Source organism: Rhea americana, unplaced genomic scaffold (assembly GCF_003343005.1).
Source record: "Rhea americana isolate MKP2758 unplaced genomic scaffold, rheAme1 scaffold_40, whole genome shotgun sequence".
Classification (NCBI taxonomy): domain Eukaryota; kingdom Metazoa; phylum Chordata; class Aves; order Rheiformes; family Rheidae; genus Rhea; species Rhea americana.
In genome coordinates, this window is record NW_028186535.1 from 1,503,705 (window position 1) to 1,522,128 (window position 18,424).

Below are 18,424 nucleotides of genomic sequence, written 5' to 3' on the forward strand. Positions count from 1 at the left end.
AACAACCATGTTTTATAAGTTTAGTGATTAAATTATTATAAAGTCTCAATGCAGACATGCAATAGTAATTCAGCAAACTTGTGGTCAAATCAGGAAAAGCTGTCTGACATCACAGACCTAACTCAGTATACTGAAGAGCCTGTGTCAAACTGGATTCTTGTTGTTATAGGGAAAACAAAATGTGATGTTCTACAGAATATCAAATCATCACTTTCTGGAGTAGAAGCTAATGAAGAGGCTAGGAGACAAGTGGCGATGGACGAACACATGGAAAAATCAGTATTGTTTATATGCTTTCTGTTAACACTAAAATTTCTTTCCAAAGAATAGAGTGAGTCATTCYTTAGTGGACATGAAGTGAATCTGTCAGAATTGTATGAGATGATAATGTTATAGCATACACGGTCTATAGAAATCATCGTGGTTTAACATCCACAAGTGGCCTCTGCCCACCAGTGTTCTCATACGGATGCCACTAGATGTGCATTCACAGTGTTCAAGAGTTTGTCCTCACAATCCTGACTATAGAGGTAAGAAAATTTATCAAATCTCATATCATAATCTGGCTACTGGCATACATAAAATCTTATCATGTCATAACATGACAGTGAAGATGCGGAAACTTCAGCCCCAGAATGAAATTCTGCTGTCTAAATTTCAGCATTTAGCATCATTTAAGATGGCCCTGGATATCCAAGACAACCAAATGAGGAAGGCAGACATATAGGTCTATAGTAGACCTATTTCCCCTTCAGCTGGTGGCTTGGGCTCATTTAGGATACCCTGAGGAATTTCAGATGGAATCAAAGCATCCTATTCCAGGCGCACAACACTTGCTTAAGTGCTTCTGAACCAGTGACTAAATTTAACCTGCATAAAGACAGCAGTAAACATGAAAGCTCATTCATTGTCACAGTAGAGCAATACTCCTTTAATACATTCACTTCTTAAAATTGATAAAGGAAGAGAATCAGTCATTTAAGGTTTTGTTTTCCCCATTGATTTATGTCCAGATTGAGAAGTCTGTGGTCATGCCCAGGGTGATTTTGGGCTCCTCCATAATCAAATCCTGCTATGGAGACAGGCTAACGTTGGTGGTGATACAAGAGTAACCATGAGGATGCAGTGTGGGGTGTTTCCAGTTCCAGTGTCATTCTCCTTCTCACTCCTTGCCACTGACAGTAGTAATGCTRTTCAGATATCCTTCCCGCGGCACAAGGTGGTTGTCACATTTCAAACTCCAGATCGGATTTAGGCTGAGAGGGAAAGCGTGTCCATGTGTGCATGTAGCACAGGTATGTGTGGGGGTGTGGAAATGTCTGTGTGTTCATGCCTGCCCTGGCAGAACTATGCAAGAAAGCTCAGGGAAGCTTTAAAGAACTGTTTTCCCCTCTAGTTTCTTAGATCTTTTCTATTGATTGCAGCCAGAATACTTTGATTTRTATTCTGATGCCCCCACTTCCATTGAGCTGTACCTTATTACGAGAGCTGTTCAATTTTCACAGCATGCTGGTCCTTGGGGAAGAACAAGAACCGATCATTTTGGCGGTTCCCTCTGATGGGGGCTACACAGGAGCGAGAGGGAAGGCTTACCGCCTCTCTCACAGAGGGGTGGACGCAATCCATGCTGTGCATTTTGCACCTGCAAAGCTTTCTTGTTTGATCATGCTATGGGTATATTTCTGCTTGTCAGATTTTAATTTAGCTGGTGWGTGTAGGGAAGAAACCTCAGGTGCACAGTAATAATTGTCAGACTTCCATGGGCTCCAAGGGCTCAGAATTTTACCTTCATTTTCCATCTACTCCATTCACAGATCTCTCTTGATATTTGCAATATTCATGATGTATATAACCTCAGCCAGTAATTCCATGATTGTTTTAAAGTAAAACTGATTAGTAAAATATCATGTGGGCATACACCTTCCTAAATACTGCTRCTATATTTAACTTTAAACTCTTAACCTTTGTTTCGGCAACTGTTTGTGCATCAGTTTAAAAACTGCTGAACACTAAAACCATTTCCAAGAATATAAACCATGAATTGATCTAAATTTACCACTCTGATTTTTCTTTCCACCTGCCAATTTATAGATTTTCTTTCTATGTRTATGACCAGATATCAGCTACTAGATAGACGGAAGGCTCTTCAGATCTTATTGACACTATTGACATTACTATTTCAAAAAAGTCAAACAAACACAAAGAGGTAAGTCTGTACAAGTAAGGGAATTTGGGCAGACGACAGCTTTGGTTAAAGACTGAAAGATTGTCAGACTATTCAGGAATGGTTGGCAAATGGTTATTATCTATATGGATGAGTAATAAGACACAGTCAGAATGAAACAGCAAGAGAATAAAACCAATCTGAAATAACAGAAGACCTTTATGTCAGAGAAAATATACTGAGTCAGGGAACAGCGTTGATAATGAAGTTGTATCTGACAGCATTCAAGATCTGGAGTTCGCACTCCCAATACAGCCAAATGTTGTTATTTGTTATCTAGATATTTTCATTTGTTTGATATCCCTGAGAGTATCAATGGTCACTGGATTCAAATTTAGGAGCTCAGACTACTTTTGTGACCAACATTTGGGATAATCATTAGAAATATCACTACCCTACTAAGATTTCTGATGCAAAAAAAAAAATATGGGAATTTATACATACATTAAAACTGACACTTTTCTGTGATTTGTTGCCCTCCAAGTCAGAGAGCATGAAATGTCAATTATTCTCTCACGTATTACAAGGTTTTTAATAAAACATTTAGCACTTTGTACTAGTAGAACACAAGTTTTTATGCTGTGACCTGTCTTGTGTTTCTCTCACCTTTTCAAGCTTGAAATATAATTTTATTTGATGTTATAATGACAYATTTGTAAATCAGAAATGCACAAAAGGTCATTACAATTTCTTTCTAATGCTCAGCATGAATACATAAATAAGCTAAATAAGCTAATGCRTGTTCTAATCCTCTTTAAACAGCGCATTTAGAAAAAACTTATCACCGTATTAAAAAAAAAAGCATATGACTATTTCCTTCTAACCTGGAGAATCTATCAGTTCTTCTAATTCACTTAATGCCAGATTAAAAAAAATAATAAAATCTTGGAGTGTGTCAAATCTTAGATTAATAATAAATGAACACAAAATAATAAACAGAACTTTACACAATTCTGTTGCTCAAGAGCTACTGTGGGATAAATACTAGCAKGAAACTGAACAATGTTATACAGCTTAATGGATACATTATTTACAACAGGAAAATGTATCTAAAATTCGTACTAAAAGGACTGGGCATATGTTGAAAAATTAATGTTTGGAATACACTATTTTATATGAGAAAATACGTTAATAAAAATTACATCTCAAGTTTTAATTGAAAAAATACTAAAAGAATCCAGAGTTGTGGCTACTTCAACAGTAAGCTGTACAACGAGGGTCCTCGACTCTTTGATGCTGCTGCTAGAAAATTGGGAAAACTGGTGAATGAGCACCAAAGGTTGTAGCAATGATAGTAAAATAAAGTCCTATTTTTTTCCCCCACTCCAGGAAATGGGCTGATTTCCAGTTTGTTCTTTTTCTTTCTGGTTGATTCTAGTAATAGGGCATTGGTTATAGCAGATTCAGCCAAGTGGTGAGTAGACACAAGCTATACAAGAAACAGCTACTACCAGCATAGTACAGAGAAAAATAGAGGACCACTCTGTCACAGTGATAGAGATATAGTCTAGACAGTGTTAGGTAGGAGACCTAAAATTGCAAGCAGAACTTGGGTGGAGAGGATGAAATAACTCATATCAAAATACGCTCAGAACAGAGCTTTTTTTCGCAGCATACTAGCCATAATATTTGCACTTAAAGAGTGACAGCCCATTAGGGTTTATCTTTTGAAAAACAAAACTGTCTACTAACACTGCATTTTAATGCAGCCAGATGGAAGGTCATACATTTATGAACAAAGAGGGTAGGTTTAGTAACAGAATTCATGAATGCAGCGACAATAATGAGGATCTGGGAGTCCCAATATGTAATCAGATAAACCAGYCACATCTGGGTACTGCCCTAACTAGAAGAGTAAGTGGAAACGTGCGTGAAGAAATAGGTATTTCAGGGAGTATTTCCTTTGYATATAAGTGAGACTGCTAGCATTATACCAGTAGTAACCAGCAGGACTGACAAAAATCTGTTACAAATTTTGAAAAGATGTCTCACACAGAAAGACTTCAAAGGGTTGTTCTGTTTAGTTTATTCATAAGACAGGGCAACTTGCTTATGGTCTACAAATATTCAAATGAGAAGAGATTTCTGATGACAGAGCACTCTTTAATCTAACAAAACAAACTCACCATGAGATCCCAAGGGTAGAAATAGATTCTGGATAGATGAGAACTAAAAAAATTACAGTACGYTTTTAACAGCTACTTAAACATTGGGTTGCCTCTTTTTTTAGTCTACAAATTAAAATGGAACTCTTTTTAAAAGATAGAAAATATAGATCAAACAGATACTGTGTTTACAGAATAACTATTAATACATGAAGCTCTTTGCCCAATGAATCCTGATCAGCATGTTTCCCTGTGCACTGAATGTGTGAGTTTCCACAGGAATTTTGAGGCCTCATCTAACACGCTGGCTGCACCCTATATTGCTAAGGATATGTTGCTGTATAATCTGCCACCACTCAAAGGGATGAGGTTGCTGCAGAGGCATTTCACTAAATGATAAGGAAATTTGCTTCTCTGTGACCATCTTTTCAAGTATCTTACTGCATGATCCTAATGCGTTTACTCCTTCGGGATGCTACCTCTCTTTTCAGGGCATAAAAAGACTGCATACATTGGCATGGTGGCAATGATTGTGAAGATAAAGACACAGATTTTGGATTAGAGATCCCATTGTAAATATTAAATGTAATRTAAAATAAATATTCAGGAGTAGAAATTAGCTTCAGAATTGGAAAGGTACTTCTGAATTGTTATATTGGATTATAAAAATTGGATTATAAAAATTTCTAAATATGGATTGCATTCAAACTTCTGAGTTCAGTCAAATAATAGCTGCTGGAGATTGCATCTAGCAACATTCCTCGGGAGTCTGTTACTGACAGTGCATGCTAAGCAAATAATCATTATTCCATCAAAGACTAGACCTTTTGGAAATAAGGGAGCATTAATCAGTCTACTCCTAACTCAGCTATTCCTTCTTAGTGCCTCTCAGCAACTCACCAAGTCCCTCACCCATCCAGGAGAAAAAAGAAAAGGAAAGACCCTGGGAAAAATTGTTACCTCTCTGCTTTCCATGGGCAAAAGACTAGATCACATTTTCCTTTGGCTTCAACAAGAGAAATATCTTACTGCTCTCTTCTGAGGTCTTCACAAGCATCACATTGCCCTTTTGCTGCTAAAAATATGATAGAAGACCTAATTAATGCTGAGAAAATAAATATGTTAACAGTGATAATTCCTCGGAAAAGAGCCAAATTTCATCCAAGTGTAAAAGAAGGTGATCAGTTTGATTTTCCTAACAGCCTAGAGATAGAAGGCCACGCTAATTACTATTTGGCACAGGCCCTTAGTTCCATGTTATAATTTCAAGCATCTACAGAAAAAAGAGATAAAAAATACCATTCTATCTCTTTATATTTTTCAGGTTTTGCATACTTGTAGAAAGGAAAGCACAACATTGAATAAGTGGTGTGTTTCTCCAGGATGCAGTGTTCCCTGCATGAAAACATTTCATGAGTAAGAAGCTAGTTCAAAACTAAATAAAATGTGTTCCTTCTTTGGTTGTTTTACTGTTTTATGACCAAAAGTAGTGGTGAATGAATATGGTGTTTCTCAATAGCATTCCTTTCTCAAATACAAACATTACCAGAAAGTTGGTATTGATTAGCATATTCCTCAAGGACARTATTTTGTACCACTTTGCACCTTTTGCATCTCTGCCCAAATCCAGGGCTTGGGAGAACAGATTTAGCAAATGAGGAATCACAATATAAACTAGCTGTATTTGTTTTCTAATTCTTCTCATTAATTTAAGTCTGAACCATTATGAGCAAGTGACATCATTGTTGAAAATCAGATCAACAGTGTCAGGTTTCCATCAATCGTATACTGCATATTCCCGTGTGCCATTCCTACTATGCTTATTTTTGCAATTTTAGCAAAAAGAGCAGGCTGGATTCTGCCACTCTGCCACTCATGCTCAGGATAAGTACTGACTTATTCTTACAAAAGACATTTCTAAACCAATGGACTTGCTCAAAAAAAAGGAAAGCAGAAAAAGGACAAAATTATATCGATGAGGGTGTTATCTTCACATTTTTTTTCCATTTTACTAGCATAACACCCCCTCCTTCACTGCTTTCTGCTTCAGCATTTTCCAGAGCAATCTTCTCTCAGGGTAACCATTATGGACTTCAGCAGCAAGACTTTGCAGTCTCCTCAGGCACTGTTATTGCAGAACCTTTTATTAGAAATCTCCAGCTGCTTTATAAATACAAATTTATTAACCTCCATTGCACATAACGACATTGTATTATCAGCATTTCATAAATGGGCAAGCTGAAATAGTGAGGAGGTAGGTGACCTTCCTAAAGTTATAGTGGGAGCCAGAGGTACACTTGGTGATACATTTTAAGGAATGCCCTTCCCTAGACACAGCAGCACAACTTCTTGGCCCAACCACAATCTTAGTGCTAAGGTGGTTCAGTGAATAACCAGATTACCACAGTACTGAGGAACAACTGGCCTGAGCTATTGCACGAGTGTRTCATAGGAAATCTGCTCAGGCAAACACCATTGCAAACAGCTTTGCAGTATTGCTTGTGATAGCCTGATGGTAGCAAAATAACTGATGTCCAGTGCAAATTACTATTTGACATAGGCCCTTAGTTCTATGCTAAAATTGCAGGCATCTGCAGAAAGAAAGAGTCAGAAATATCACTCTGTGTGTTCACAGTTTTCAGGATCCACACCCTTGTAAATAAGAAAACAGAAACCACTGCAAGCGCCATGTGTTTTATAAGCCCCAGAAGCTTTTTTCTCCACGCTTTCTGCACACCCAGGCACTCCCTAAACCTGGCACATCAGGAGGAATTCACTCAGGGGACTGTCTTGCTGATTTCTATCAGAAACCAAGGAAAGCAATTTTCCAGGAAAGAAGCATGTAAGAGTAATACATTGCTAACCAATGTTTGACTGAGGAAAAAAAAATAAAAAAAAGGGGGGGGGAGGAACATCCCCTTGTACCGAACAGTCAGTCAAGAAGGTGGCTGCTAGTCCGTCGGCATAATCAAATCCTCACCGTGCAGTGTGTTGCCAGCCTTTGTTTCCTTTATCCTTTGCCTGTTCATTTCTTATCCGTGCWGAATATCAAAGCTTAATGGCTCGCACCCTTTTCTAATGAGTCCATGTGACAGACAGAAGTGACACAGTCATTACTGCCATGCCAATGTATGCAAATATCGCTTTTGTTCAACTGCCCTTTTCAGATCGCTTGATCGAATTGGACACGTTTCTTGTGGTTCAGGCTCAGACGCCCAAGCAATTTATAAACATCAGCTGTTTCCAGAGCCAGAGGTTTCATCATATTGTACATAGCCCCTCGCTCCCATTCATTGATAATAATGAACTACTTTGCTTAAAAAAAGAAAAGAAGGAAAGAAAGAAACTGAGTCTAGCAAGAGGTTTAAAGCTGGTAGATCTTGTTTCTGTCTTTACTGTACTTCTGTAAATTATTATGCTGCAGCTACAAGGATAACATAAGCCATTAGGACCTGCGGAGTTTCTCCAGGGATACAGTACAAGAGTGCTCTATCAGAAATGCAATCAATTCCAGAGATGACTGCTTCCTGCACGCTTCCAAGCGGCTGCTTTATAAAGTAGCTCCCCATAAAAGGAGCAGGAAATGCATGACATCGTTTAGCAACCAGTCATTAGAATTTAATGGAGGAGGATTAAAATACAAAAATGCCAAGCTTAGCAACCTTCCCCTACATTACCGAAGGCTTTGAGAAGAGGAATCTGTGACGTACTGGTAGGGTCATAACCCTTTCTTCCCCTTTCTGTGAGGGAAACAGCCCTAATGAAAGGAGAAGTATTGTCACGTTAGAGGGAAAACCACATAAAAATCAAACCCTCTGAAAGCGGAGTGAATGGTTAGTCTCGGTTTAAAACCATCTCTCAATTTAATCTCAGGGGGAAATGGAAATGTTTCCTAATCTTGATTTCTCCTTCTTTATTTTTGCACAGGTGCAGTTCCCTGGCTTTCTTGCATTTTAGCAGTTATCTCCTTTCTAGTTGCCTACGTTACAGTGTGTGTGTGCACTCCCTCTTGCAAGATACAATGAGAACAACAAAATAACCTCTGAAATTATGTTCATACTGAGATATTGTGAAGACATTTTTCGTACTAAAAACACCTGATGCATGGTATCAYGTGCATTGATAAGTCTGGCAAAGCTTTTTTCTAGAGCAAATCAAGTGTTCACAGCTACGCGAGCAGGATGCTGGTGATGAAGATATTTGCATCACAATCAAAAGATAAACAGCAGGAATACATGAACCTCTTGAAGCTGAGCTCTCTCTAAATCAACCCCCTCTCTCTCCCCGCTCTGCGAGTTTTAAAGCTGACAACTGCACTGTGCTGATAACTGGTATCTATATAAATGCTACTCCCACTGTATGTTAAATTGTACCTAAAAATAAGTTACAGACGATCTATCTTTAAGAAGCACATTACGTATCTCTTAATGATTGCATATCTCCGAAACGACAAATCTTTTCAGCATCCCAGGCCAGGGTGAAGGCATGGTATTTTTTGCCAGCTTTTACTTCTCTCATGCTGCTTTGTTCTCCAGTTAAGCACAGTTCAAGTCACATGAGTGCTTGGGAGCCAGAGCACTTCCCAGCGACCATATGACCTGGTCCCTGACGTGACTGCACAGTCGCATCRTCTGAAATCATTACCAGCAGAGTACAGTTACAGGAATTTAAGGGGCTTAACTGTTAAGAAAATGCATTTTGTAACACCATGAAGTGTTGACTCATAAGGCTTGCCTGGCTCRCATTAAATATTTACTGTTATTGGTTAGTTTAGTCATTCAGCTGTAATAAAAAGTACTCTCTGCAGCCGTGCCACCCTAGGCTACAGTCTAATCACATTGCACACCCAAGGATATGTCAGCCTCGGCCAGGAGACCACGTACCCCACCATCACCAAAGGRGATGCCAAGGACAGGCGTCTTTCACTGGGAGCTGCTGCCCTTCAGAAACCAACACCTCCCCCAAGAACGGCAACTGGGAAAACAGTGTAGCTGGAACCGTTACACTGTGAGTGAACGGGAAAAATGTGATCCTAACCATTTCTGACTATTAGATCATAAAAGCTTCTTTTCCTTCCTAAAGCACAAAGCTTCAATTCAGCAATCTAAACTCTATACTTGACTCTGAGTTTGACGATCTTTTTATGGCTTTGGCACTCATCACCTAACTATACTATCTCTCTAAGGGGAATGTTTCATATCTTCTATCACTGCAATCAGACAGAGCATTCTTTGTGTCATAAATGTCAAATGTCGTGTTGCTGTTTATTGTTAAAATTGTCTTGTTCGACCTAGAGGTGGATTTATTTCCTTGCCACACATAGACTTTCATACATATAAGAAAAAATGCCTTTTTTTTTTTTTTTTTTTTGCCATAAATGACATAAATGTCAAGATTAAGAAAGCCTGGAGTCTCTCAAGTTTCTCCCCTCCTCCTTTCCAACTGTACATTTAACATACTCAGCTTTTCTATACACCCATAAAATTATGCGGTGTTGCAATGATAACACTTAAATCAAAATGAACATAAAATATCAATAGGAAATTGTGGTTGCTTYAAATGAATGCCCTTTACTGTTGCAGTCATTTAGAGCCTAGGTAACCTATGATACTTAAAATAATTTAATTGGCTCATTTAAAACTTCTTGTTTAGAAAGATATATTCTAATTTAACATGCAGGGGCTTCTGAGGGAAGTTTCTAGTATAGAGAACACCAGCACAAGCCACCAAAGTAAAATTCAAGTCTAATTGTCTTTTCAAGGATAATTTTCAATGCACATCTTTAAAAAATATAGGAACGTTATATAACACAAGAATTATAACACTGGCTCAGAGCAAGAGCCTACCTTCGTCTGCAGTCTGTCACCAGCAGTGGTCACAAGTCGACATGCAAGAAAGAGAAGGRAAAGGGAACACTTATGATTACTCTCATCCTAACACTATCCCAGGGTGATGAAGTTATCCCAATCTAGACRTTTTCAGGAAGGTAGATTTCCTGAACCTGACACAATTAGTAGCCCATTTAGAAAATACTAGTAGAACTCTCTTCCAAATACTTATCCAGTCTGCCTTCAAACCTATCTAAACTTCTTCCATATGCAGTATCCTTTGGCAAGGAGGTCCACTATATGGAATTTCTTCCCTGTGAGAGTGACGGAGCACTGGACCAGGTTGCCCAAAGAGGTTGTGGAGTCTCCTTCTCTGGAGATATTCAAAGCCTGCCTGGATGCAACCCTGTCTAACATGCTGTAGGTGACCCTGCTTGAGCAGGGAGGTTGGACTAGATGGTCTCCAGAGGTCCCTTCCAACCTTACCCATTCTGTGATTCTATGATATGTTGCATGAAGAATCACCTTCTTTTCTTTGTCTAGAATCTGAGTCTCATTAACTACATACCTAATTCTCTGGAATCTGTATCTGAAAAATACAATAGTCAGTTGATCCTAGAATTCATCACTGTGCCACTCAGAATTGCATCGACCTCTCTCATCACCTAAATCCCTAAATCACCTCTTTTTCAGGTTGAGGTGTCAGAGTCCACCCAGCTTTGTGCATCCAAGTAGCTAATACGAATCCATTTCTAAAGCACAACTACTGATGCGGAGTTCCTGACACTTATAAGCCTCTAGATAGCATAAATCTGGTCCTGTGAACTCTATACCCATTAACGGTTGGATTGCCTTAGGCACAATCCAGGATGTGCTCTGGTTTTGTTTCGTTCAAAAGGAACCCAGTTCAGATGCTCCAAGACTATTCTGTGTTCTGAACCTAAGGACAGTAAGTGAGGGTGATTTGAAGATTTGTTTCAAAACCATGTGCCTGATCTGTACTAAAACAGGTAGATAGAAAAGACATCTTTAAAAAATTCCTTTAAAAACATCTTTTATGAGACGGGAAGACTGGAAGTGACCACAACTGTCAAGGTGTGGGCAAACCAGAAAGCTATTTGTTGTCATAATGCTGTCTGCTGCTTTCTCCTTTATTCCTTTCCTATTTTTTCTGAATATTTGTTTGCTTTTATGACTGCTGCTGAGCTCTGAGATGACATTTTCATGCTACTGTCTATAATCTCCCTGAGGTCCCACTTCTAGTAGTAATGGTCTCTCAGAACGAAACATTTTTATGTGCAGTAAGAATTGCTTTTTCTTACGTGTATCAGTTTATATTTATTTACCTATTGATCTGATTTTTGACCCATACATATGAAATCTAAGAATTGGCAGAACCACTGTTCTGCCAGAACTACTGCAAGAGTTAATTAATTAGCTTGTTATAACACATTATATTCTTTTGAGACACGTAAGCACTATTATACCCCCTTTATACACAATTATATCAACTTCTGGAGAGATAAAAACATTGGACAAGCAAACTCAAATTAGTGGGAGTTTGTTTTTCCCTCAGTGGAGCCAGAATTTTCCATTATATTTAATCTAACAGAAAAAAAAATGCTACATCTAGAAAGGAGTGCTGGAATATAAGGATCCAGCATGGAGCCTTACAGCCAAAGCACAAAGAACACATGATAACCTTGGGCTATCAAGCCAGAAAGAAGCATTCAAAAGTTAATTATATTTTTGAATTATTTGGCTGTTCCTCATCACTTTCCAGGAATTACCTTTAGAAGACACACATTCAAGTGTTACCGGCACCTGCATTTTCTGATAATAATAATAAAACAAGTTCAAATAACTATAACTGAACTCCCTCTTTTTCACACAGATACATTAAGCATTGTTAGATTTTTTATCAAAACTTCTGATACATAAAATGTTTGAAGGTATCCTAAATTTAATTTAAATTAGTTAAATTTAATTTAACTGTTGAGTTTCATTTCCTAAATATATAATGCCTACTGATGAGCTCTAGAAAGGGAACTCTTGAAAAAAGAAAAAAAAAGAATTAAAGATATGTTTAAATTGGGATATAACTTCTGCCAGGACATAACAGACCTTAGCTAGTCAATACATTAGACTTTGTATGGAAACAGCTTACCTAAAAAGCTTTTTTAATTTCTGATTTTTGAGTTATTTGATTCAAAATTTTCTCTGTAGTTGTTTTGTTCTCTTTCTTAAGAAAGGCCTTTTCAGTGTTGATTGCTACRAACATTCCAGGGTTAGCATAYAGGCCCTTGAAAATGTGGACAATTATTTGAAAAACATAGGACTAAATATATTCATACCTATTTATTATATTAAATATATTTATTATAAAATACATATAGCATAAAATATATAGGAATATAATTGCCCTATATTATATACACATATCAAATGTATGAGTCTTMTGGTTTTACAGGCTTGGCATGCCTTTATGTTGCACTTTCTTCRTAAAAATTAAGGCTGGAGAATTTTCAAAATATCAAAGCTTAAATTTCCCTATACACTTTCATTTTATGTCTTACAAARTAGCCTTTTTTGAGGAAAATCATCTTGTGCTTGGCTTTTGCCAGAATAAGGAACTTTATCATGTATTTGATAAGAGCTGAACCGTTGAACAGTAAGTGAAGCATCTTAGGACACACACAGCTAAAGCACGGTGTGGTCTGGAGGACTGTGTGTGCAAGCTCCCTTCTGACTGCCACAGCCAGTGCCCAGTGAAAGGCCTGTTTCCCTCTGTATGTAATGAAAAGATGCAACATAAAACTCAGAAACAAGATAAAACAACCCCTTGGTTTGCACAAGGCAGAAGCCACTTAGGCATCAGTGAAATCCTTGAACAAACCAAATTGCTGGAGGAATCACAGCAGTATTTCATTATCTGCTGAGCTTCTCTGACACAGGCCCCTCTATCCCGGCTGACAAGTGCTTCTGCATGGAAGGGGGCTGAATGGGATGAGCACAGAGTGGTTCAACCATTTTACCGTATGAACTATGCAGGTACATCATTGCAAGCTGCAGCTGAAGCACTGTAGGATAAAGACAATTAAGCYAATACAGATTATACCTGTGACCATACCAAAACAATCTAGAGCTATAAAGACACCTTTACACGAGGCTGAGAAGTCCTCCTCATCAGTGAGGCTGTACCAATATAAATATTGTGTCCTAAGTTAAATGTCTCCCAAAACTGCATGGACAGGTTCTGAAGACCCAGTTATGCATCAATACCTGAAAACTTTGCTTTGAAGGGGCAGCTGCAGAAAATTTCCTTAGAGAGGAACATGCTTCAAAACCTTTATACTGTACACAGATTTTTTGATCCGGAAAAGTTTACTCTCTTATGAATCTCCCTCTTTCTCTAAGAAGGTGTGATTGGCCTAATGCTGAGAAATGTGCTCATTCAGTGAAAAACCTCTCCTTCTGATGGTCTAAATTTTCTTATTCCAATCTGTTCTATAAAGAAAGATATTTTGTAGCCTATTTTTTTTAATTGAAATAGTAGGTTAAAATAAATTGAATATAATTTTATAGGTCATTTTCATTGGTCTGTAGGCACAACTCTTTTAGCAGTATGTTCTAAAATTACATACAGAATCCCAAAATTTTAGGAAGTGTATTCATTGACAATGTCCCAATACCTATGTCTTCAAAAAACAACTTTAATTGGTACTATTGGATATACCTACAGCATTTAGTGCCTGGATGAACCCATTCAGAGAATATATAAAGAAAAACAAACATTCTGGCCAATATACAATGAAGAATCATCTTTAAGGATCATTTGACATCGAATTAAACATGTTAAAGGAAGGATTTACTATACTCCATGACTGTGCTTTGAAGAAGCTTCCACTGTATTCAATTACTATTGATTCATTAGGTACATGTACTGTGCAGCTCTAATTAAAAACCTTTCTCTTTCCTGCTTTCAGACCAGCAGGGATCCTTAAATAGATTTACTCTGAACTGAAAAAAAGTGATAAAAAGATTAATTAGAAAAATGCTAGCCCAAATGCCCCAACTTTCTTTGTGTCAGTTGCTAAGTAAGAAGTCATAATCTCCCTGGCTCTCCCTAAGTGGTCGCAGCAGATGATGTACTTTCTTAAGCTTTTTGATATCTTGCTTTCGGCATCAGCACCATTTGGCACATCTCAGAGGCACGTGGTGCTTGTGCATGCAGGCTGTCCTTTTCCCCTCTGCAGCTGAAAGGACCTTGTGCTGGAAACACCAGACAGAAAAGAAAGACGCCCCCGAGGAGAGGTAATTGTTCTGTCTGAATAACCAGACTTTTTACACGCTCGCTTGGTGGGTTGTGCTCCGCATGAAGGACAGCCTGGCAGAGCATGTTGCTGAGAAGGGGTTTGGCCTGGGGGTGTTTCTGCTGTGGCAGAGCTGGAGAATGTAACAGCAACAAGAGCTGGAGAATAACACGTGACTGGTGAATGGTGCTGAGCTTTCTGTCTCTCTCTGCAGACGACATCCAGCCCTGTCTGGTGACTCAGTGCATGGCTTGTGTAAGCCCCGAGAGTCTTTTCTACTGCAATAAAAGGTTGCTTCTGATAAGGTTTTTGGCCCTCTAGACCTTTCCCATAGCATTTAAGAATCTAAATGGTCCTCCTGATGTGATGGCATCAGTTAAGGATTTCTCTGACTGAACTGAAATGAAAATGCCCCAAACTTACTCCAAAAGCAGAGGGGAATCTCTACTTAGGCTTTGATAGCAACTTGTAGAAATAATGATTAAACAGAAGCATTTTAAAGTACTTTGTACTTTCCAATTCCCCGCAAATGTTAGCTAATCTGCCACAGTAACAGTCACCTCGTCCCTTCAAAGCCTTCTCATTCATTCAGGAGTGGTTAGTCTTCCTCACGGCACATGAGACTCCCTTCCAGACCTCTCTGAAACAGGCATCCCCGTGGTGTGGAAGTGCTCCAGCTGCCCTGGGCAGCCACTGTGGATGGAAAGACGAAGCTATTACTTTTGTAAAAGCACCAAGAAAAGTGTCAAGAGTCCCATTATTTAAAACTAAGCTGGACAGAGTAGAGGGTAATCTATGGCAGATACCAATCCAGTGTGGAATGGACTAGACAAGCCACCAAACTTCATTTCATCAGCAATTTACTGCTTTTTATTCCATTTACCTGCATCAATGAGCACTGTTAATAAGGCACCAACCCCTGTCATTYCTCTGAATGATTGCAGCACTGCATTATACCTCTATTTTACTTTCACAACACTGAGTGCTATTTTATTCATGCTGAGGATGCTTTTAATTTAACAAAATATGTATGGGCAATAATTTAAATAATACCACAAACCCTGCTCCCCATCTCCCTCTTCAGCAATTCCCTATGCTTATATGCTATTTTCAGATGCTGGGAAAAGAAGGTCAACTTTTCAAAGGAGCTCTAAAAGCCACGAATTTTATTTTCATATGGGTCAGTTTCATAGTCTTAACACCTTCACTAGGAGCTGACTGAAGCACTGCACCATTCTTTGAAAATTCAGTGCCTAGTTTCTTTTATTGCTTTATGTGGTTATAGAAACAGTCTTAAAATTATGCATGGTCCAAAGGATAAATTCAATTTTAACGAGTTCCATTTCTGTTAATTATGAAAGCCAAAAGAAGTCTGTCAAAGGCTAATAATTCCCTAGCATCTTCTGAGAGGTGAATGTAAATTATCAAATAAGATTACGTATTACATTTGTCCTTTAGAGGGCATTCTGTGAATAGGGAATATGCTCTGGGTAGCACGTAGGGTCAAATCTACTTTGGTATATGTTTCCATATTTCCACTTAACTCAATGAAAATTCATGAGTTTATACTGCTTGCAGACATTACTCTTTCTCTTTAAATGTTTATTCTTAAAGCCTGAACTAATCTAAATCTTTTTCAATGGATCAATACATCTTCTCTAAAGATTTAACGTGTAGCTTACAACTATTCCTTTCTGTTTTATTCTTGAGTATATATCTMATTCAGCTTACAAATAAAGCAACAATACTTCCTTTGAGAGGCTATTTCACTGCTCCGTAGGCTTCATTGGTAGGAACTGTTTCATGATACCCTATTTTCAACTCAGTTTTCTAGTTTTGTTGCTACTGACATAGGTATCCTTAAATGAGGTGTACAATACACCAAATAGCTCATCAGTTATATGTAATCTAGGCAACTCCAAGGCTTTTTATGAAACTATCACTCCATAATAATAATAACTTGTTTTAAAATGCAGGTGATCTCTGGATTATTTGCAAGTGTTAACATTGCTTGTTAATAGTGGAAAGAATACTAATAGGTCAATAGCACTTCACTGGGTCTTTTACTTAACCCTTTGATAGAGAGGACTTTTGGCATGGATTTTCTGAGAATTTTCCAGGTTAATGGTTTTTTGGAGGTGATTTTAGAAACCAGAAGTTACATGAGTAAGGAGTAAGGATCACAGAACTGGTTGCAAGCTCCAGCAATGTAAAAGATGAGAAAATATGATGAGATAAAAATTTAAAGAATCAGTCAACTGGATTAGAGAGAAGTAAATGCACTTGAAACAGATAGTCCAAAATATATTGGGATAATGTAAAGTACAAGAGAGAAATTTCTTTTATAAACAAGTATATGGAAAGGAATGGAAAGACTAGGTTGGTAAAAGAGATGATGGAGTTGTGTGACAAACCCACATGTCAGTGGGTTGGCTGACAGCATTAAAGCATTAGAGGTGAGAGGGGTAGAGAGGGGATTTTTCAGAAACATCCATCTGAATTCCTGTACCAAATCTGAAAGGTTGCGTAAATCTGAGGTGTTGGGTTGAGGTAACTAAATATGTAAAACTACCCATACATTGATTCTAGCAATGATTTATTATATGACTTTCAGTCTGACAAAAGGAAATAAAAAGTTGAATTCCTGTACATCTTCTGAGTCTAATAGAAAGGTTACATTGTCATCTGTACCTCAAAATGAAACTCAAAGCAAGCTATTCACTGCATCAGCCGCTCTATTTTACCTGATTGTTGTAACTGTACATAGTTACAGTTACTCCGGCAGTATATTATTTCCATTGAAAAAATTGCCAGATACAAAGCACAGATCACTATAAGAATAAATGCCATCTTTTGCAATGGTAAAAATCTCCAAGTTTTTCATCTCTCAGAACTGTCTGGGCATAGCAGTTTTCACCCTCTGACCTCCCAGCATATTCTAAACAGGTCTTTCACTGATCCTATTTTCTGCAATCCTTAAAAATCAAATAATGCTAGTAAGGATAATTTTAAAATGCACATTGTGGTCTCCTCAAAGCAATTTGACAAAGCATGGGATAGTGCAAAGACACACAGAGGTATCACAGTTCTTTCAGACATTTATTTTCCTAAAATGTCAAAATGCATCACAAGAAATAATGCAGTTAAAAGTTCACAGTGAGACTGATAGATTCCCACCGCTTCTGAGAATACAGCTGGTAAATGAGGAACCATAAGAAAAACATTTTTGGAGTAAAAAGATGAGCAACGTGCAAAGAGGGAGTAAACAAAAACACATGTATTGAGCAGGATCAAGACAAATTTCATATCCTGTGTATTCTAGGGAAAGTGAATTCAAACTTCAAGTTCATTTATGTGTAGCACGTGTGTGTGTGCGTGTGCGAATACATATACCTCTGTGTGTTTGAGGCCTTCTAGGTTCCAGTCACGCCTCTCCCATTTACTCAGCATCTGATTTTTCTTTTTGAGACTATATTTGTCATTATACACAGTGGCTGGAATGCRCTCTGAGATCCTTGAGAAATGCCATCTACTGTTGTTAATTACGTGTACATCAGTTAAATGTTAAAACATGCAAGTCAGGGAGGTTAATCTTTYGGCCTTGCATTTAGGAGAGTTGTATGTGAGGAACCGACAATGTCCTGAGCAGCTTCTAGCTTCTCACCTCTAGATGCCTTAAGCCAGACCAAGGGGACAATCTACAAAGGCTTATGGAGGTGAATAACTCATTCATTACTCAGCATGTCTGTTCTTCCTAAGACTGTGTCTTAGGACATATTCAAGCAYCTCAGAGGGCTGCCTAAATCTACTTATCTGTAGCTGAAGTAACAGTCTGCCGCTTTGATCAAACTGTATATGAGGAAAAACATTTGTTTGACATTGGCACAGTACAACTGAAAACCTCAGCAAGCAATAAGCATCAGATTTTTTTAATGACAAATTTAGGTTGCACTA